Consider the following 22,155-nt stretch of genomic DNA (forward strand, 5'->3'; position numbering starts at 1 on the left):
ACAATTCCCCATTGTTTATCAGTGCGATTTTGACCGGCAACTAGCTGAAAAAAGTTTGAGTGTTTATCTAATGTTCCTTCGTTAGATTTGAGCTCATCTTGCTCTGGCTGGAACTAACGTTGGTTGTTGTTCCAATTATTGTTGATGAAGCCTTCATGGTTGTTTCATCAATAGGACAGTAAAGTTCCTACCTTTTCATGGTTGTTTCATCAATAGGACAGTAAAGTTCCTACCTTTTCATGGTTGTTTCATCAATAGGACAGTAAAGTTCCTACCTTTTCATGGTTGTTTCATCAATAGGACAGTAAAGTTCCTACCTTTTCATGGTTGTTTCATCAATAGGACAGTAAAGTTCCTACCTTTTCATGGTTGTTTCATCAATAGGACAGTAAAGTTCCTACCTTTTCATGGTTGTTTCATCAATAGGACAGTAAAGTTCCTACCTTTTCATGGTTGTTTCATCAATAGGTGTAACGGCGTTCTTCGTTTGTTGAAAGAGAGTCGGACCGAAATGCAGCGTGGTGGTTACTCATGTTCTTTAATGAATAAAAAGTGATACATGAAATAAATAAATAAATACGAAAACAACAAACGGAACGTGAAACCTAATTACAGCCTATCTGGTGAACACTACACAGAGACAGGAACAATCACCCACGAAAGACAAAGCGAACTCAGGCTACCTAAATACGGTTCCCAATCAGAGGCAATGAGAAGCACCTGACCCTGATCGAGAACCGCCTCAGGCAGCCAAGCCTACACTCGACACACCCCTAATCAACCACAATCCCAATGCCTACAAAACACAATATGAATACAACACGTAAACCCCTGTCACACCCTGGCCTGACCAAATATATAACGAAAACACAAAACACTAAGACCAAGGCGTGACAGAACCCCCCCCCCAAGGTGCGGACTCCTGGACGCAACTCAAAACCAAAGGGAGGGTCCGGGTGGGCGTCTGTCATTGGTGGCGGCTCCGGCTCGGGACGTGGACCCCACTTCATTAATGTCCTCGTTCCTCCCCTTCGCGTCCTGGGATAATCCACCCTCGCCGCCGACCATGGCCTAATAGTCCTCACCCACAACCCCACAGAACTAAGGAGCAGCTCGTGACTGAGGGGCATCTTGGGACTGAGGGGCAGCTCGGGACTGAGGGGCAGCTCGGGACTGAGGGGCAGCTCGGGACTGAGGGGCAGCTCGGGACTGAGGCAGCTCGGGACTGAGGGGCAGCCCGGAACTGAGGGGCAGCCCGGAACAGAGGGGAAGCCCAGTACTGAGAGGAAGCCCAGTACTGAGAGGAAGCCTAGTACTGAGAGGAAGCTCAGGTAAGTAGTAGGCTCCGGTAGATCCTGGCTGGCTGGCAGATCTGGAAGATTCAAGTTGACTAGTAGATCTGGAAGATTCTGGTTGACTAGCAGATCTGGAAGATTCTGGTTGACTAGCGGATCTAGCTGCTCTATGCAGACTGACAGCTCTGACTGCTCCATGCAGGCTGACAGCTCCTTGCAGACTGGCAGCTCTTTGCAGACTGACAGCTCTGACTGCTCCATGCAGGCTGACAGCTCCTTGCAGACTGGCAGCTCCTTGCAGACTGGCAGCTCCTTGCAGACTGGCAGCTCCTTGCAGACTGACATCTCCTTGCAGACTGGCAGCTCCTTGCAGACTGACATCTCCTTGCAGACTGGCAGCTCCTTGCAGACTGGCAGCTCCTTGCAGACTGGCAGCTCCTTGCAGACTGGCAGCTCCTTACAGACTGGCAGCTCCTTGCAGACTGACATCTCTAGCTGCTTCATGCAGACTGACAGCTCCTTGCAGACTGGCAGCTCCTTGCAGACTGACAGCTCCTTGCAGACTGACAGCTCCCTGCAGACTGGCAGCTCCTTGCAGGCTGACAACTCCCTGCAGACTGGCAGCTCCTTGCAGACTGGCAGCTCCTTGCAGACTGGCAGCTCCTTGCAGACTGGCAGCTCCTTGCAGACTGACAGCTCCTTGCAGACTGACAGCTCCCTGCAGACTGGCAGCTCCCTGCAGACTGACAGCTCCTTGCAGACTGACAGCTCTGGCTGCTTCAAACAGGCAGGAGGCTCCGGCAGCGCTGTAGAGAGAGAAGGCTCTGATAGCGCTGAACAGGCGGGAGACTCCGACAGTGCAGGAGAGGAGGAAAACGCTGGCTGCGCTGAACAGACAGGAGACTCCGACAGCGCAGGAGAGGAGGAAAACGCTGGCTGCGCTGAACAGGCGGGAGACTCCGACAGCGCAGGAGGGAAGGAAGGCTCTGGCTGAGCTGAACAGGCGGGAGACTCCGACAGAGCAGGAGAAGCGAGGCGCACTGTAGGCCTGATGCGTGGTGCGGGCACTGGTGATACTGGAGCGAGGACACGCATAGGAAGCCTGGTGCGGGGAGCTGCTACCGGAGGACTGGTGTGTGGAGGTGGCTCTGGATAGACCGGACCATGCAGGCGCACTGGAGCTCTTGAGCACCGAGCCTGCCCAAGCTTACCTGGCTCGATGCCCACTCTAGCCCGGCAAATACGAAGGGCTGGTATGAACCGTACCGGGCTATGCACCCGCACTGGAGACACCGTGCGCTCCATAGCATAACAAGGTGTCTGCCCGGTCTCTCTAGCCCACCGGAAAGCACAGGGAGTTTGCGCAGGTCTCCTACCTGGCATAGCCATACTCCCTGTAAGCCCCCCCCCCAATAATTTTTTGGGGTTGTTTCTCGGGCTTCCTTGCCAACCGTGTTCCCTCGTATCGCCGGCTCCTATCTCCTGCTGCCTCTGCTTCCTCCTTGGGGCGGCGATATTCACCAGGCTGAGCCCAGGGTCCTCTTCCGTCTAATATCATCTCCCAAGACCAGAAGTCCTTATATCGCTGCTCCTCATGATTAACAGGGAGAGTTGGCTCAGGTCTGACTCCTGCCTCTGCCACTCTCTCCCTGAGCCCCCCCCCCAATAATTTTTTGGGGGTGACTTTCGGGTTTCGCTCTGCGCCGCCGTGTCTTTCTTTTCTCCAACTCCATTCGCCTATAGCCCTCTTCGCACTGCTCCAGCGAATCCCATGCGGGCTCCTGCACTCTCTCTGGGTCGGCCGCCCACCTGTCGATTTCCTCCCACGTCGTATACTCCATGCCATCCAATACGTCTTCCCCTTTCCATTCCTCCTTTCGCTTTTCCTGCGGTCGCTGCCTGTAACCACGCTGCTCGGTCCGTATGTGGTGGGTGATTCTGTAACGGCGTTCTTCGTTTGTTGAAAGAGAGTCGGACCGAAATGCAGCGTGGTGGTTACTCATGTTCTTTGATGAAGAAAAAAGTGATACATGAAATAAATAAATAAATACGAAAACAACAAACGGAACGTGAAACCTAATTACAGCCTATCTGGTGAACACTACACAGAGACAGGAACAATCACCCACGAAAGACAAAGCGAACTCAGGCTACCTAAATACGGTTCCCAATCAGAGGCAATGAGAAGCACCTGACCCTGATCGAGAACCGCCTCAGGCAGCCAAGCCTACACTCGACACACCCCTAATCAACCACAATCCCAATGCCTACAAAACCCAATATGAATACAACACGTAAACCCCTGTCACACCCTGGCCTGACCAAATATATAACGAAAACACAAAACACTAAGACCAAGGCGTGACAATAGGACAGCAAAGTTCCTAAATGTAAGAGGACTCCTGTGGTATTGACATATTTTCAGAAATCCATTCAGGTGTATTTTGTGACTTTTAATGAATGTGTTCCAATGATCTAAAGTTGTGCTGTTGCAACTGCCTGTAAACACACAGTCCAGTTCATAGTAAATGATGGCAGGTCCAACTGCCTGTAAACACACAGTCCAGTTCAAATTGAATGATGGCAGGTCCAACTGCCTGTAAACACACAGTCCAGTTCAAAGTGAATGATGGCAGGTCCAACTGCCTGTAAACACACAGTCCAGTTCAAATTGAATGATGGCAGGTCCAACTGCCTGTAAACACACAGTCCGGTTCAAATTGAATGATGGCAGGTCCAACTGCCGGTAAACACACAGTCCAGTTCAAAGTGAATGATAGCAGGTCCAACTGCCTGTAAACACACAGTCCGGTTCAAAGGGAATGATGGCAGGTCCAACTGCCTGTAAACACACAGTCAAATGGCTTGTTTGTATAAAGGCCTACTGTAGCTCTGATTGGCTATAGCGCACCGGTCTATGTAGACTCTGGTCTTGGACGAGACAGATAGGTTTACTTACTAGTTTTATTCACAGCAGTGTCTATTAGTTGTCCAAACACACGGCCACTTTACCACTCTATATTGCTATAGAATTTTCACAAATGCCCTAGTGTACGTAATTCCCAAACATTCTAAGAAGTTATGAAAACCTGAAAATGACCATATCTAACTGTTCGCTTGTCAGATTATGACATTTCTCCTGGGGGTGTAAATGAAGAGATTTTAATGAGATTTAATGTTGCTAAAATGCTGTCAGTTCCACTTTACAGAATGCGCCCAAAGGTTCAAATGCAAATGGTTGAATTAAAAGTCAGAGGGATTGAGATTGCCTATGGAGAAAAAAAGAAGCCACTTGTTTTCTTTTAATTGGGAGCTTGGAGGAGGGACTGAGAAGAGTGGCTTATGAGGGTATATAGAGTTTAGTCATTATCTCTGTTTCACACTATGCATTATATTCCAAGTCATACTAAAGACCTCGGTCCTTAAGTCCATGCAATAGATACCCCCTATAAGCTGAATGTTTTGAAAAGGGATAAAACAAACACACGAACACACGCATTGGCACATGCACACACACACCAACATACGCACACGTGGTACAGCTTAGTCAGAGAGTATGGATCCTATACACTCGTTTCCTCATCCAATGGTCAGTTGTTTGCCGATCAAGAATAGGCTCTACAAAAGGAACATCCTCAGCCTGTTGTATGATCTCTCTCTCTCTCTCTCTCTCTCTCTCTCTCTCATCCACCCACACATTTTCAACCTCCAGAATTGAGATTAGATTCAAGTCCCTGGGGTGAAGTGGTCACAGGCACACCAGGGAGACGGGCCTCCCATGGAGGAACCGATATGGATAAAATGACGTGCCTGAACCATATTTGGGATTGAAATAAACACACCACTGACCATTACTGAAACCAAAATGGGGGCACAATATAAATTGCCATTGAATCTCATGGGGGACATGTTTCAATGTAACACCACTACTCTTAGGGAACAGTTTCAGTTGGCCATAATAGAGGTGTATTATCTTTGACTGTAATAAAAAGCCCCTTTCCTTCACAGCTTTGTGTCCTTCAGAGTGAAAAGCTCAGTGGCATATTAGGTCCATGTCAGGTTTGAGTGCCGTTCAGAAAAGGTTTCCAAACCCTCATCGACCATTATGGACACGGTAGCATTTTATAAACCTCTCTGGATGGAGGTGGTCTAGCCATTAAAATAATCTATACGCGTTCAGGGTACTCTGAGAGAGAAAGATGTGGGTGTGCTTACTCTCCAGGCAACCTTTAAACCGTGAAAGGGATACTTTGGGATTTTGGCACTGAGAACCTTTATCTACTTCTCCAGAGACAGATGAACTCGTGGATACCATTTTGGTCTCTGTGTCCAGAATGAAGGAAATTAGAGACCGGTCCGCGCACCAATGCTAACTGGAGTTAGCGCAGTAACTGGAACTCTATGGTATCTACTAGCATGCTGTGTTCACCCTTTCTGTCGCTGTAAACAGACCTGTGTTATGGTGAAGAATAATACACTATGGCTAGTTAAGCCTTTGGGTTCATGCTAGTACCGGGGGGGTGATTGGTGCCTGATGGGAGACTGACAGTCAGCATACGGCTCTACCTCCCTGACTGCAGGTCTCCGTCCTCCCTTCTCCTATCCTATTCCTCCTCTACCTACTCTGTCTCACTCCTCTTCCTCTCCCTTCTCCTGTCCTATTCCTCCTCTACCTACTCTGTCTCACTCCTCTTCCTCTCCCTTCTCCTGTCCTATTCCTCCTCTACCTACTCTGTCTCACTCCTCTACCTCTCCCTTCTCCTGTCCTATTCCTCCTCTACCTACTCTGTCTCACTCCTCTTCCTCTCCCTTCTCCTGTCCTATTCCTCCTCTACCTACTCTGTCTCACTCCTCTACCTCTCCCTTCTCCTGTCCTATTCCTCCTCTACCTACTCTGTCTCACTCCTCTTCCTCTCCCTTCTCCTGTCCTATTCCTCCTCTACCTACTCTGTCTCACTCCTCTTCCTCTCCCTTCTCCTGTCCTATTCCTCCTCTACCTACTCTGTCTCACTCCTCTACCTCTCCCTTCTCCTGTCCTATTCCTCCTCTACCTACTCTGTCTCACTCCTCTACCTCTCCCTTCTCCTGTCCTATTCCTCCTCTACCTACTCTGTCTCACTCCTCTTCCTCTCCCTTCTCCTGTCCTATTCCTCCTCTACCTACTCTGTCTCACTCCTCTTCCTCTCCCTTCTCCTGTCCTGTTCCTCCTCTACCTACTCTCTCACTCCTCTACCTCTCCCTTCTCCTGTCCTATTCCTCCTCTACCTACTCTCTCACTCCTCTTCCTCTCCCTTCTCCTGTCCTATTCCTCCTCTACCTACTCTCTCACTCCTCTTCTTCTCCCTTCTCCTGTCCTGTTCCTCCTCTACCTACTCTGTCTCACTCCTCTTCCTCTCCCTACACACTCTCTTCACTTTCCTCCTCCACTCCTCCTCCTCCAAGGACAAGTGTGACTCGTCAGAATCCTTAGAGGTCCCCAGTCAGTGCCCACTGTTCTACCTCTGATAGTGGGTCAGCCCTGTCACTCCCGCTCTTCTCCCCCTCTCTCTCTGTTGGCTCAGGTTCTCTCTGAGGACAGACGCTCCCTGTCTTTCCTGTCTGCAGTTTGGGTACTGTTTTTTCAGCGTTTGAAGGTAACGGCAGGAGATCGATTTGATGAATGGTCTTTATGAGTGTGTCGTGTCGATGGCCTGATGGCAGCACTGCAGTCGTGGGCAGGAACACTGCACTGAATATATTAGTCTCTCTCTCTCTCTCTCTCTCTCTCTCCCTCCGTCTCTCTCATATCCCCTCATGCTGCTACGCTTACCACTCTCTACCCCCAGGTCATTAACACCAATATTAAGTGTTTTGTGAATCCACAGCCTCTCCATCTCTCCTCTCTGCTTCCCGCCCATAAAAACACAGCTACCATAATGACACGGCCACACTTTACAATTGGGTGGGTGGGTGGGTGGGTGGGTGGGGGGGGGGGGGGGGGGGGGGGGGGGTTGAGAGAAGATCAATCTCCAATATGAAGGGCAAAGCAAAGCTATTAGAGCTGAGTACAAAACCAAATGGGATTGTGTGTTTATTTTCTTTATAGAAAGGGAAGCTATGAAAGTGTTATCAGATTGTTGATCGGAGAGCCTATTGGGATGCAACCCCCATGGTGTCATTACAAACCGGGTAAACCACATGGAAGAGAGAAAGCTACAGTGAATCAGTGCAAGAAGGATGAAGAGAGAGAGAAATAGGGTTGGAGAGGGACACAGAATGAGGGATGGAGACAGGGATACAGAGAGGGATGGAGGGAGGGATAGAGAGGGATGAAGAGAGAGAGAAATAGGGTTGGAGAGGGACACAGAATGAGGGATGGAGACAGGGATACAGAGAGGGATGGAGGGAGGGATACAGAGAGGGATGGAGAGAGAGAGAAATAGGGTTGGAGAGGGACACAGAATGAGGGATGGAGACAGGGATACAGAGAGGGATGAGAGAGGGATACAGAGAGGGATGTAGGGAGGGATACAGAGAAGGATGGAGGGAAGGATACAGAGAGGGATGAGAGAGGGATACAGAGAGGGATGAGGGAGGGATACAGAGAGGGATGAGGGAGGGATACAGAGAGGGATGGAGGGAGGGATACAGAGAGGGATGGAGAGAGGGATACAGAGAGGGATGGAGGGAGGGATACAGAGAGGGATGGAGAGAGGGATGGAGAGAGATAGCGTCAGAAACTAAACACTCCACTCCTGATCATCACAACCTGTTTCCCTTGACTCTAACATCCATAATACTTTCAAACAACATACGTATGTGCTCAGACCGTAACGCATGTACTAAATATACACTGCGTGGAACCTGAGATGTTATTTAACAGACAGGGCCTTGGGCGGAGGGAGGGGGGGATGCGGAGACTAGAGAATTCTATTATCACCAAGATGACAGGTGATGATTCCTTTGCTATTTGCTTCCTGAGGTCAGAGGCGATGCCATGGTGGAATGCAGGGGGCGGAGAAAATTGAATATCAAAATATATTGAACAAAAATATAAACTTCGTAACCAACTTCGATGGCCACTGGCACACTGGAGAAGTGTGATCTTCACAGATGGATCCCGGTTTCAACTGTACCGGGCAGATGGCAGACGGTGTGTATGGCGGCGTGTGGGCGAGCGGTGGGGTTATGGTATGGGCAGGCATGAGCTACAGACACAACGAACACAATTGCATTTTATCAATGTCAATTTGAATGCAAAGAGATACCGTGACGAGATCCTGAGGCCCATTGTCCTGCCATTAATCCGCCGCCATCACCTCATCTTTCAGAATGATAATGTAGAGGCCCCATGTCTCAAGGATCTGTACACAATTCCTGGAAACTAAAAATGTCTCAGTTCTTCTCTTCTATGGCCTGCATACTCACCAGACATATCACCCATTGAGCATGTTTGGAATGCTCTGGATCGACGTGTTAGACAGCGTGTTCCAGTTCCCGCCAAAATCCAGAAACTTCGCACAGCCATTGAAGAGGAGTGGAACAACATTCCACAGGCCACAATCAGCAGCCTGATCAACTCCATGTGAAGGAGATGTGTCGCGCTGCATGAGGCAAATGATGGTCACACCAGATATCGACTGGTTTTCTGATCCACGCCCCTACCTTTTTTTTTAAGGTATCTGTGACCAATAGATGTTTATCTGTATTCCCAGTCATGTGAAATCCATAGATTAGGGCCTAATGCATTTATTTTCCTTATATGAAATTGTTGCGTTTCTAGGTTTGTTCAGTGTACTGTGTATGATCTAACAGTCATCATAGAAGGAGAGGGAATGGATAGAGGAAACCTATGCTTTGTTATTGACGTTTCTACGACTAGTAGATGTTCTTTGCTTGTTATATGCTGGCATCCAGGCTTTGTCAAACATTGATAGGGGGATGAACAATGTACGGGTGGATGTCATCCCAGATGTTAGGTTTTAAAGCAATTTTCAAGGGGTCAAAGGTCAATTCTGGTGATAATGGCTGCTCTACTTTATGTTACTTCACATTGAAGTACATCAACAATTGTTCTGCAGGAGAGATACGTGTTTGGTGGTATTAGGACATTGTCAACTGAATAAAGGGAAGGATGCGATGTTCCGTGATTCCTGGAACCTTAATCATGTCATGAAACACGTACCGGCAGGACATTCACTAAAACTGTGTGTGTGTGTGTGTGTGTGTGTGTGTGTGTGTGTGTGTGTGTGTGTGTGTGTGCGTGCGTGCGTGTTTGTGTGTTTAGCCTAAGCCTAGCTCTGTCATACACACTCACACACATATTTTAAGAGCCATTGCACACACATTCCCCGCACAGTAGATAAGCCTGTACATAATTCCACAGAATGTTCAGTGTTGTCTCGTCCTTTTAGTGGCACAAATAAGATGCTTAACGATGGATGTCCAGAGCCACATAAATTCAGAGTAGATAGCCCGAAGCAGCTTGATAACACAGGACTACACAGTGGATCAATACTGTGCCTCTGTGTATACAGGGGTTCGTCCTTTAAAAGTTGCAGCATACCGCAGCACAGCTTACATGGTGTCACAGAATTCTATGGCACGTTGTTTAAGTGTCAACCATTGTTACCATTAATGCTAGTTATCAAATCATCAAATCAAATCAAATGTATTTATATAGCCCTTCGTACATCAGCTGATATCTCAAAGTGCTGTACAGAAACCCAGCCTAAAACCCCAAACAGCAAGCAATGCAGGTGTAGAAGCACGGTGGCTAGGAAAAACTCCCTAAAAAGGCCAAAACCTAGGAAGAAACCTAGAGAGGAACCAGGCTATGTGGGGTGGCCAGTCCTCTTCTGGCTGTGCCGGGTGGAGATTATAACAGAACATGGCCAAGATGTTCAAATGTTCATAAATGACCAGCATGGTCCAATAACAATAAGGCAGAACAGTTGAAACTGGAGCAGCAGCACGGCCAGGTGGACTGGGGACAGCAAGGAGTCATCATGTCAGGTTGTCCTGAGGCATGGTCCTAGGGCTCAGGTCCTCCGAGAGAGAGAAAGAAAGAGAGAAAGAGAGAATTAGAGAGAGCACACTTAAATTCACACAGGACACCGATTAGGACAGGAGAAGTACTCCAGATATAACAAACTGACCCTAGCCCCCCGACACATAAACTACTGCAGCATAAATACTGGAGGCTGAGACAGGAGGGGTCAGGAGACACTGTGGCCCCATCCGAGGACACCCCCGGACAGGGCCAAACAGGAAGGATATAACCCCACCCACTTTGCCAAAGCACAGCCCCCACACCCCTAGAGGGATATCTTCAACCACCAACTTACCATCCTGAGACAAGGCTGAGTATAGCCCACAAAGATCTCCGCCACGGCACAACCCAAGGGGGGGCGCCAACCCAGACAGGATGATCACATCAGTGACTCAACCCACTCAGGTGACGCACCCCTCCCAGGGACGGTATGAGAGAGCCCCAGTAAGCCAGTGACTAGTTAGTGCTAGTTTGACCACCAGAGGGCATCTTTGAAAAGCATTTGATAGCCTTCAATAGTGGCTGTACTAGAGTATTTTTTGGAAGAACACAGTATATGGGACTGATTTTAAGAGATTTTGCTTAATTAATTTAATTAATATTATGGTGTTTCTATTCCAAGAAAAATGAAGAATTGAACATGACTCTTCACCAATAATTACATATAGAGGATTGGAAATTAAATTAAATTAAGTTGCCTCATGGGTCTACCGGTGGCAGCCGTCACGGGTATCAAACCTGCATCTACATTTTGCACTGTGATGCATTGTTTTAGACAGGTGCGCCACTCCGGAGGCCCCATCCACAAAGTATTCAAATACAGAGAGGTGTTGGAATATTGGATAAGGTATATTGTCCTGCTATAATAATCCCATAATGGCTATTATAATATATTACATGGTGTCCAGGTTAGGATAAACAAAACATTTCTTTATTAAAGACTATCAGAAATAATGTGGGTACAGTACTTCTTTATTTTGTCACTCAGCTTTATGTAGGCTATATGACTGTGCCATCAACTTGATTATATACAGTTGAAGTCGGAAGTTTACATACACTGTGGTTAGAGTCATTAAAACTCGTTTTTCAACCACTCCACACATTTCTTGCTAACACACTATAGTTTTGGCAAGTCGGTTAGGACAAGTCATTTTTCCAACAATTGTTAATTGACAGATTATTTCACTTAGAATTCACTGTATCACAATTCCAGTGGGTCAGAAGTGTACATACACTAAGTTGACTGTGCCTTTAAACAGTTTGGGAAAATCCCCCAAAATGATGTCATAGCTTTAGAAGCTTCTGATAGGCTAATTGACATCATTTGAGTCAATTTGAGGTGTACCTGTGGATGTATTTCAAGGGCTACCTTCAAACTCAGTGCCTCTTTGCTTGACATCCTGGGAAAATCTAAAGAAATCAGGCAAGACCTCAGAAAAAAAGCTGTAGACCTGGTCTGGTTCATCCTTGGGAGCAATTTCCAAACACCTGAAGGTACCACGTTCATCTGTACAAACAATAGTACGCAAGTATAAACATCATGGGACCACGCAGCTGTCAAACCACTCAGGAAGGAGACGCGTTCTGTCTCCTAGAGATGAACGTACTTTGGTGTGAAAAGTGCAAATCAATGCCAGAACAACAGCAAAGAACCATGTGAAGATGCTGGAGGAAACAGGTACAAATGTATCTATATCCACAGTAAAACAGAGTCCTCTATCGACATAACCTGAAAGACCACTCAGCAAGGAAGAAGCCACTTCTCCAAACCCGCCATGAAAAAGCCAGACTATAGTTTGCAACTGCACATGGGGACAAAGATCATACTTTTTGGAGAAATGTCCTCTCGTCTGATGAAACAGAAATAGAACTGTTTGGCCATAATGACCATTGTTATGTTTGGAGAAAAAAGGGGGAGGCTTGGAAGCCGAAGAACACCATCCCAACCGTGAAGCACAGGGGTGGCAGCATCATGTTGTTGGGGTGCTTTGCTGCTGGAGGGACTGGTGCACTTCACAAAATAGATGGCATCATGAGGCAGGAAAATTACGTGGATATATTGAAGCAACATCTCAAGACATCAGTCAGGAAGTTAAAGCTTGGTCTCAAATGGGTCTTCCAAATGGACAATGACACCAAGCATACTTCCAAAGTTGTGGCAAAATGGCTTAAGGACAACAAAGTCAAGATTTTGGAGTGGCCATGACAAAGCCCTGACCTCAATCCTATAGAAAATTTGTGTGCAGAACTGAAAAAGCGTGTGATAGCAAGAAGGCCTACAAACCTGACTCAGTTACATCAGCTCTGTCAGGAGGAATGGGCCAAAATTCAACCAACTTATTGTGGGATGCTTGTAGAAGGCTATACAAAACGTTTGACCCAAGTTACACAGTTTTTAGACAATGCTACCAAATACTAATTGAGTGTATGTAAACTTCTGACCCACTGGGAATGTGAATAAATAAATAAAAGCTGAAATAAATCATTCTCTCTACTATTATTCTGACATTTCCTATTCTTAAAATAAAGTGGTGATCCTAACTGACCTAAGACAGGGAATTTTTACTAGGATTAAATGTCAGGAATGTTTTTGGCTAAGGTGTATGTAAACTTCCAACTTCAACTGTATAACAATATTTTGGAGGTTATTTTGTTTTTAAAAAAACGAAAGTGAGTGATTGTAATCTGAATAAAGGCCTAAAATAATATTTGTTAAGGCCAAAACATTTATTTCTGTTTTTAGAGGGAGAGAAACACTAAGCCAATTGTGTGCCGCCCTATCACAGTCGGATGTGATACAGCTCACCGCTATTTCAGTGGATACAGCTGGAGAACTGCAAGATAATCCCATTGTGCGCCACTCAGGAGCCATGACCGATATGACCATTATATATTGTCCTGCTAATAACAGGGTTAATAATATATCTGTGAGAATTTCCAAGGGGCTTTTATATAATTCTAAATGAATAATAATAATAATAATAATCACTTTATTTAAAAATAACAGTATTTCTGAGATTATTTTGTTTTCAAATAACGTAAAATGAGCGAGAAAAGGCCATTCTTCAACATGGGGTGAGACAAAAAAAAAATAAAGCCAGTTTGTTACCTAGAATTATTTATTTGTGTTTTTAGAGGGAGAGAAACTAAAAACCTACAGTCATCTCAGGAATCTCCCAGTAAAGGCCGGCACAGGTATTGAATCAGCGTCTGTAGCAACACAGTTTGGACTGCGATGCAGTGTCTTAGACCCCCACGCCACTAAGGCGCTGTACAACGTGATCGGTCGGGAGTAGGCTACAGTACTACAGAGACATAGTAGCACCTTTAGACCCAAAAGCATAACCAGTGCTCTAACTCCCCCTTGCGCTGGTATGGAGCAATGAAGTAGTGACGCAGGGTACCGTACTAAACCGCAGCATAATCACAAAACCTTTAGTGGAGCAACAACTGTATCATCCAATAGTACACATTACAGTCTCCTTTATGGTTTGTGTGTGTGTGTGTGTGTGTACTTGTAATGAATACCAACGTTTTTATCTATTTATTCCAAGGCTAAAGGCTATACCGAAAAAGTGAAATTGTCCAATCTATATTCCAGTGCTTATCTCTTACATAACATAAAAACAAGGCTACAGAGCATATTTGTGTGTCCACAGTAGATATCCACCAACAAAACACATTTAATTCTACCATTTTATAAACCAGTGAGTTTAAGGGGATGGAAAGGTAGTGCAGAGTCCAACCAGACATTATCTGAGACGCCCACGGGGCCTTTCTGGCGTGGTGAAAAATGGCGGTCATTTGAACAGACAAGGGTTGAGGAATCCCCCCCAGACTGTAGTGGAGTGGGGGGTGGCGGGAAGAGGAGAGAAGAAGAGAGGGGAGGAAAGGCGAGCCCTGAACAGGCTGCAATAACGAACAGGCTGCGCTGAAAGGGACAGTTCCCTGTAATGTTGATGAATGGTCATTACTGGTTAGAGATGAGGAGAGACGGGGATGGGAGTACGAGAGATGGGGAGGGGCGGTGACAAGAAGAGCGATGGGCAGAGAAAGAGAGACATGAACGGGGGGAGAGGGGAGAGGGAAAGGAGAGGATAGAAGGAAGTAAGCAAGGGGGAGAGACAAGGAGAGAGAGAGGATGAGGAGAGAAAGTGTGGGACAGAGTGCACAGCATTGAAAAAATTATTTAATTTGCCCCTCAGATTTCTGTAAACTCATCTATCATGTCAGCAGTGTCATGGCTCTCGCCCTCCCCATTTTCTCTCCTTCCTCTCTCTAGATGTCCACGTCCTATGTTTCTTTTTAAAACAGTGATTGATCTTGTCGTCTTTTTTTATACCATTTTCCACTTCTTTAAAGAGAGAGACAGAGAGGTCAAGAGCTGATGAGCTCCTGCATTTTTCATCATGTTCTTAAAAAAAGATAGATTTAGAATTAGATAAACTAGGATTTTTTTTGTTGGCAAGGACATATATAGGATACTACCCTCCACAACATAACCTTCCCTCCAAATCAAAACTCAAGACCTACAACCTGATTTTTTGACCGAATTATGGAATTGACGATTATTATTCCCAAGCTATACAGCAAAATGCTCTGGCGAACCTGCTCTTGTGAGACCTGAAAACACCATCCAACCTGGAACTGAGTGAGTAATGTTTAGTCTGAAGCTATATTTTCATTCCAAAAGCCAAGAAAAAAAAACACTACAATGACATATTTTACTTTCTAAGGCTTGAATGCTAAGTTAAGGCTACCAAGCTTGATACAACTTCAATTCGCACTGGCGTGTCAAGTGAGAGGTGTCAAAGCCCTTGAGCCCAACAATGGCAGGAGAGCCCCATCCCAATGGAGCCGCATTAGAATCACCCTCCTAATGTTCAGAGGTAATTAAAATACAGTACCCTCTGTATGTAAAAAGTAATAAGACACGAAAAGAGTACACAATGAAGCTCCTTATGGAAAATCAAGAGACACTTTTTGCTGACTATTATAAAAATGGAACAATAAGCAAACTTATCTTCCACACAGACATCCCCTTGCATGGCACAGTGCCATATTAACACACTACCCCTCTGTTGGGGGGGTGGGGGGGGTTGGGGTGTTACCGATGGGTGGAAACTCAGGATAATAGACAACGAGGACTCTGAGTCAGCTAATACAAATCTCTATAAGTCTGGAACAGTATTGGTACAGGGCAACCCCAAACAGTTTCAGCTGGACTTTCACCAAATCAAAGAAATAGCTCAGCAGGAGAAGCTCTCAAGCTCTCAAGCTCTCCCTTGAGAAAGATACCCCCACCCCGAGTGGGTCAGACCAGACCTCTTCATTACATAAACCCACAGATGAGCAACCCCAAGTGGAAAGTCAACCTTCCAGCAAAGAGTACTACTCCCTCATTGAAATGAGGGATACATTCACCCAGCTGGAGGTAAGGCAGGTGGAGCTGGAACAGTAGGTGATTACACTCCAGTCAGCACAGACCCAGGCAACAGTCCAGCACAACAACACCCCCTTAATCTTATGGCTGAGATCCCGTTAACGGGATCGATATGACAACAGCCAGTGAAAGTGCAGGGCGCAAAATTCAAACCACAGAAATCTCATCATTAAAATTCCTCAAACATACAAGTATTTTACACCGTTTTAAAGATAAACGTGTTGTTAATCCCTCATTGTCTGATTTCAAAAAGGCTTTACGACAAAAGCACACCATCTGATTATGTTAGATCAGTACCTAGTCACAGAAAAACACAGCCATTTTTCCAGCCAAAGAGAGGAGTCACAAAAGCAGAAACAGATTAAATTAACCTTTGATGATCTTCATCAGATGACACTCATAGGACTTCATGTTACACAATACATGTATGTTTTGTTCGATAAAGTTCATATTTATATCCAAAAATCTTAGTTTACATTGGCACGTTATGTTCAGTAATGTTTTGCCTCCAAAACATCTGGTGATTTTGCAGAGAGCCACATCAATTTACAGAAATACTCATAATAAACATTGATAAAAGATACAAGTATTATATATGGAACTGTAGATGAACCTCTCCTTAATGCAACTGCTGTGTCAGATTTTTAAAAAACGTTACGGAAAAAGCACACCATGCAATAATCTGAGTACAGCGTTCAGAGACAAAAACAAGCCATACAGATACCCGCCATGTTGTGGAGTCAACAGAAGTCAGAAATAGCATTATAAATATTCACTTACCTTTGATGATCTTCATCAGAATGCACTCCCAGGAATCCCAGTTCCACAATAAACGTTTGTTTTGTTCGATAACGTCCATAATTTATGTCCAAATACCTCCTATTTGTTTGCGCGATTACTTCCAAAATCCAAATTGATGACGCGCAGGCCAGACGAAAAGTAAAAAAATTCCATTACAGTTCGTAAAAAAAACGATGTATAGAATCAATCTTTAGGATGTTTTTAACATAAATCTTCAATAATGTTTCAACCTGAGAATTCCTTTGTCTGTAGAAATGCGATAGAACGCAGTTAACTCTCACTGAGTGAGCTCGTGGCACTCTGCCAGACCCAATGACTCAATCAGCTCTTATTCCCTCATCCCTCACAGTAGAAGCATCAAACAAGGTTCTATAGACGGTTGACATCTAGTGGAAGCCTTAGGAAGTCCAATAGGACTCCATAGACACTGTATATTGGATAGGCAAACCTACAAACTTCAGATTTCCTCAGGTTTTTGCCTGCCTTATGAGTTCTGTTATACTCACAGACATCATTCAAACAGTTTTAGAAACCTCAGAGGGTTTTATATCCAAATCTACTAATATTATGCATATATTAGCTTCTGGGACTGAGTAGCAGGCAGTTTACTCTGGGCACCTTATTCATCCAAGCTACTCAATACTGCCCCCAGCCATAAGAAGTTAACTAGACCTAGAGAACTGGAGGTAGAGAGAGACATATCTGCACTCTACAGGAGAAAGAGCAGGAGCAGGAGAAGAACAGAGAACCAGAGGAGAGGATCAGACTGCTGGAGGAGAGGGTGGGGGGGATGGCGTGTGACAAAGAGGTGACCACCCCCGCAGAGAAGCTAGCAGAACAGTCCACCCCAGACCCTGACCGTAGCGTCGACAACTCAGCGGGGCAGACAAATGAAGAAGCCCAAGCCCAGGGGATCCCAACCCCTCTCATCACCCCCGTCAGCCACCCTGATAGCCCTCCTGACAACCCCCCCCCCCCCACACACACACACCCACTGAGGACATACACAAGACACAGATTGTACTCCTTATGGACTCAAACGGGAAATATATACAAGAAAAATATTTTTTCCCAAACACAGACTGTCTAAACTAGACACCCAGCGCGCCTAGACCTTCTGTCTGAGGACCAACTAGGGTCAAATAATAATAATAATGCATATAATACACACATAATAATACACACAGGCACAAACGACCTGAGAGCACAGCAGGAAACGGTGGCCACAACACTCAAGGGAGTGATTGGAAAAGCTTCTTCTACTTTCACCAACGCACAAGTGGTTATTTCCACCCTGCTACCATACAGCGGGTAAACGCAAGTATTTCTCGTGACTGTGCCTCAAAACCAAATGTTTTCCTGGCCCACCATTCCACCCTGGACTTGAACAGCCATTACAACCAGGTCCACCTATACAAGGCAGCAGTGCCCACCTTCGCCCAGACCCTAAAGGACATCGCTCTCAAACACAGCCCCAACACTTCACACAGGAGCAACAGATCAATAGACACCCAGCCCAGACTAGCGATACACTCTCCCAGACCCCCCCATCCACACCTCCACCCTAAGAAATCAACACCCCCCAAGTCAACCATGCCCACACCCCATTTAGGCCCCCTCAGATCAGACCTTTGCCCCTCCTTCCCATCGAATGACCCCCACTCCCGCAAAGAGAGTCTCACATATGCCCAGGCCGTGAGCGGGCAAACAGGCCCAACCCCCACTCTTACACTAGCCCAAGCCAATGGAATGTACCACAGATGCTCAGCAGGCTCTGCTTACACTTACTGGCCTGAGACAAAACCACACGACCCACAACATTGGACACTATATGGAACACAAAGTCTTCGCTATCTCATCCTGGAATATCCAAGGCCTGAGGTCATCTGCCTTTCGCCTAAAGAGCAGGAACCTGGACTTCTACAAATAAATTGGAAATACAGACATTGTCATCCTACAAGAAACATGGTATAGAGGAGACAGACCCACTGGTTGCCCTCTAGGTTACAGAGAGCTGGGAGTCCCATCCACCAAACTACCAGGTGTGAAACAGGGAAGGGACTCAGGGGTTATGTTAATTTGATATAGAGCAGACCTAACTAAATTAATGAAAACAGGAACATTTTACATTTGGCTAGAAATTCTAAAGGAAATTATCTTAACAGAGAAAATTTTTCTCCTGTGTGCTACCTATATCCCCCCAATGGAATCCCCATAGCTTAATGAAGACAGCTTCACCATCCTGGAGGTGGAAATCAATCATTTCCAGGCCCAGGGACATGTACTAGTATGTGGTGACCTAAATTCCAGAACCGGACAAGAACCTGACACCCTCAGCACACAGGGGGACAAACACCTGCCTGGAGGTGACAGCATTCCCTCCCCCATATTCCCCCCTAGGCACAACTATGACAATATAACCAACAAAAACAGGTCATAACTCCTGCAGCTCTGTCGCACGCTGGGTATGTACATAGTTAATGGTAGGCTTCAAGGGGACTCCTATGGTAGGTACACCTATAGCTCATCTCTTGGCAGTAGTACTGTAGACTACTTTATCACTGACCTCAACCCAGAGTCTCTCAGAGCGTCCACAGTCAGCCCACTGACACCCCTATCAGATCACAGCAAAATCACAGTCTACTTGAACAGAGTAATACTCAATCATGAGGTATCAAAGCCAAAGGAACTGAGTAATATTAAGAAATGCTATAGATGGAAGGAAAGTAGTGTGGAAACCTACCAAAAAACAATTAGGCAACAACAAATTCAATCCCTTTTAGACAACTTCCTGGACAAAACGTTCCACTGTAATAGTGAAGGTGTAAACTTAGCAGTAGAAAATCTAAACAGTATATTTGACCTCTCAGCTTCCCTATCAAATCTAAAATGTCAAACAGAAAACATGGGATATGCATCAACAGCATCCTTGGGAAAATCCCCTGCATTATCAGAGCAAATGTCAAATTGGCTTTTTACAAATTATCGTACGATAGACCACGTATTCACCCTGCACACCCTAATTGACAAACAAACAAACCAAAACAAAGGCAAAGTCTTCTCATGCTTTGTTGATTTCAAAAAAGCCTTCGAATAAATTTGGCTTGAGGGTCTACTATACAAATGGATAGGAAGTGGTGTTAGGGGAAAAACATAAGAAATTATAGAATCCATGTACACAAACAAGTGTGTGGTTAGAATTGACAAAAAACACACAGGGCCGTGGGGTGAGACAGGGATGCATTTTAAGCCCCACCCTCTTCAACATTTATATCAACGACTTTGCGAAAGCACTAGAACAGTCTGCAGCACCCGGCCTCACCCTACTAGAATCTGAAGTCAAATGTCTACTGTTTGCTGATGATCTGGTGCTTCTGTCACCAACCAAGGAGGGCCTACAGCAGCACCTAGATATTCTGGGTCCTGACAGTAAATCTCAGTAAGACCTAAATAATGGTGTTCCAAAAAAGGTCCAGTCGCCAGGACCACAAATACAAATTCCATCTAGACACCGTAACCTGGCCTGAACATGAGCGCCACAGGTATCTTTCACAAAGCTGTGAACGATCTGAGAGACAAGGCAAGGAGGGCCTTCTATGCCATCAAAAGGAACATAAAATTCGACATACCAATGAGGATCTGGCAAAAAATACTTGAATTAATTATAGAACCCATTGCCCTTTACGGGTGTGAGGTCTGGGGTCCGCTCACCAACCAAGAATTCACAAAATGGGACATACACCAAATTGAGACTCTGCATTCAGAAATCTGCAAAAATATCCTCTGTGTACAACGTTAAACACCAAATAATGCATGCAGAGCAGAATTAGGCCGATACCCGCTAATTATCAAAATCCAGAAAAGATCAGCTAAATTCTACAACCACCTAAAAGGAAGTGATTCCCAAACCTTCCATAACAAAGCCATCACCTTCAGAGAGATGAACCTTGAGAAGAGTCCCCGAAGCAAGCCTTTCCTGGGGCTCTGTTCACAAACATTAAGACAGGGCCCCAGGACAGCAACACAATTAGACCCAACCAAATCACTAGAAAACATAATGCGAATTACTTGACACATTGGAAAGTATTAACAAATAAACTGAGAAAACCAAAATGCTATTTGGCTTTAAACAGAGAATACCTGATCACTGTGACTGACCCAAACTTAAGGAAAGCTTTGACTATGTACAGAAACAGTGAGCATAGCCTTGCTATTTAGAAAAGCCGCTGTAGGCAGACCTGGCTCTCAAGAGAAAACACTGTTTAGTGTTTGCAACTTACAGGACTGTTTCGGTTTCATTTATTCTCTTGTTATTTTGTATTAATGTTCAGTTCAATAAACAAACATGAAGACTTACCACGCTGCACTTTGGTCCGACTACTCTTCCTCATCCGACGACGAAAGCCATTACATTACTGTTCATTTTTATTGTTTATTTCACTTTTGTATATGATCTACTTCACTTGCTTTGGCAATGTTAACATATGTTTCCCATGCCAATAAAGCACCTTGAATTGAAATGAATTGAGAGAGAATCTTTCTCATTATTTCTGTTTATTTTCTCTCTTATGTGGCTATGTGTATTGTAGAGGTCATCTTCTCTCCATTAGTACTGATGTAGTGCTGAGGAGGTTATAGGTCAGGGGAAGTTAACAACCAACCCACGGACACACACTGAGGAGGATAGATATAGCCTAAATGCAGGAAACCACAAACACACACAGAGAGAGAGAGAGAGAGAGAGAGAGAGAGAGAGAGAGAGAGAGAGAGAGAGAGAGAGAGAGAGAGAGAGAGAAACTGCTAATTTTGTCTTGTATCTAGGGATCGATGTGCAATACCTAAAAGGATGAGGCAGACATGCTGAGCAACTAAAACTGTTCAAAATGACAGCCAGCACTTCAACATCCATGTTGCAGACCTATATTCCCCATTACAATAATCACTGTGCTGATGTCAATGGGACATATCCATCTAGTTGGCGTACAGACTACGAGTACGATGACTGGAGTTGAGGGACCTGATTCTAGATTAGCACTCCTTCTCTGAGACACTTTTTTGAATAGGTGCCCAGGCCACTAAGTAATGTCAAGTCATCTCAAATGGGGCCTCAAGGAAAACCTTACCATCATGCCAGCGCGTGGTCGACATGTACCAGTCTGCGGCCCAATAATTGTAATTCAGTAGCACATGATCTTGAATGTGTTAGTCGGTGTCTAGCCTGAGCGAGATAGTAATCGAGGATTCTGCATCTTCAGTAATGACTTTGTTGGTACTTGCACAGGCTGCAGCTAGGACTCACAGCTAAAGAGTAGACGTTTCACAGAGCTACAGCGCTTTATTTGAATAATAAAATAAGAAAGGAATTTGAATGTGCTAAGTAACATTTGAAGACAACCAAAATGGTGCTAAGTGCACTGTACAGGCCATCTTCTTTGGAATGAAACATTTATAAAGATTGTTAAATGCTATATGCACCATACATATCTGAGAGAGAGAGAGAGAGAGACTGTATTACAACACTGTATAGTGTATATAGACGTAATGTAGACAATATTTATTTTGGAACTTCTGTAATTTTACTGGTC

General features: G+C 45.3%; 1 protein-coding gene across 2 annotated transcripts in view; it reads left to right on the forward strand.

The window, feature by feature from the left end:
* Positions 1 to 22,155, forward strand: part of LOC109875434 (ephrin type-B receptor 1) — a 316,435-nt gene that overhangs the window by 121,131 nt on the left and 173,149 nt on the right. The gene's annotated exons all lie outside the window — the stretch shown is intronic.

This window comes from Oncorhynchus kisutch, linkage group LG30, assembly GCF_002021735.2.
Source record: "Oncorhynchus kisutch isolate 150728-3 linkage group LG30, Okis_V2, whole genome shotgun sequence".
NCBI lineage: Eukaryota > Metazoa > Chordata > Actinopteri > Salmoniformes > Salmonidae > Oncorhynchus > Oncorhynchus kisutch.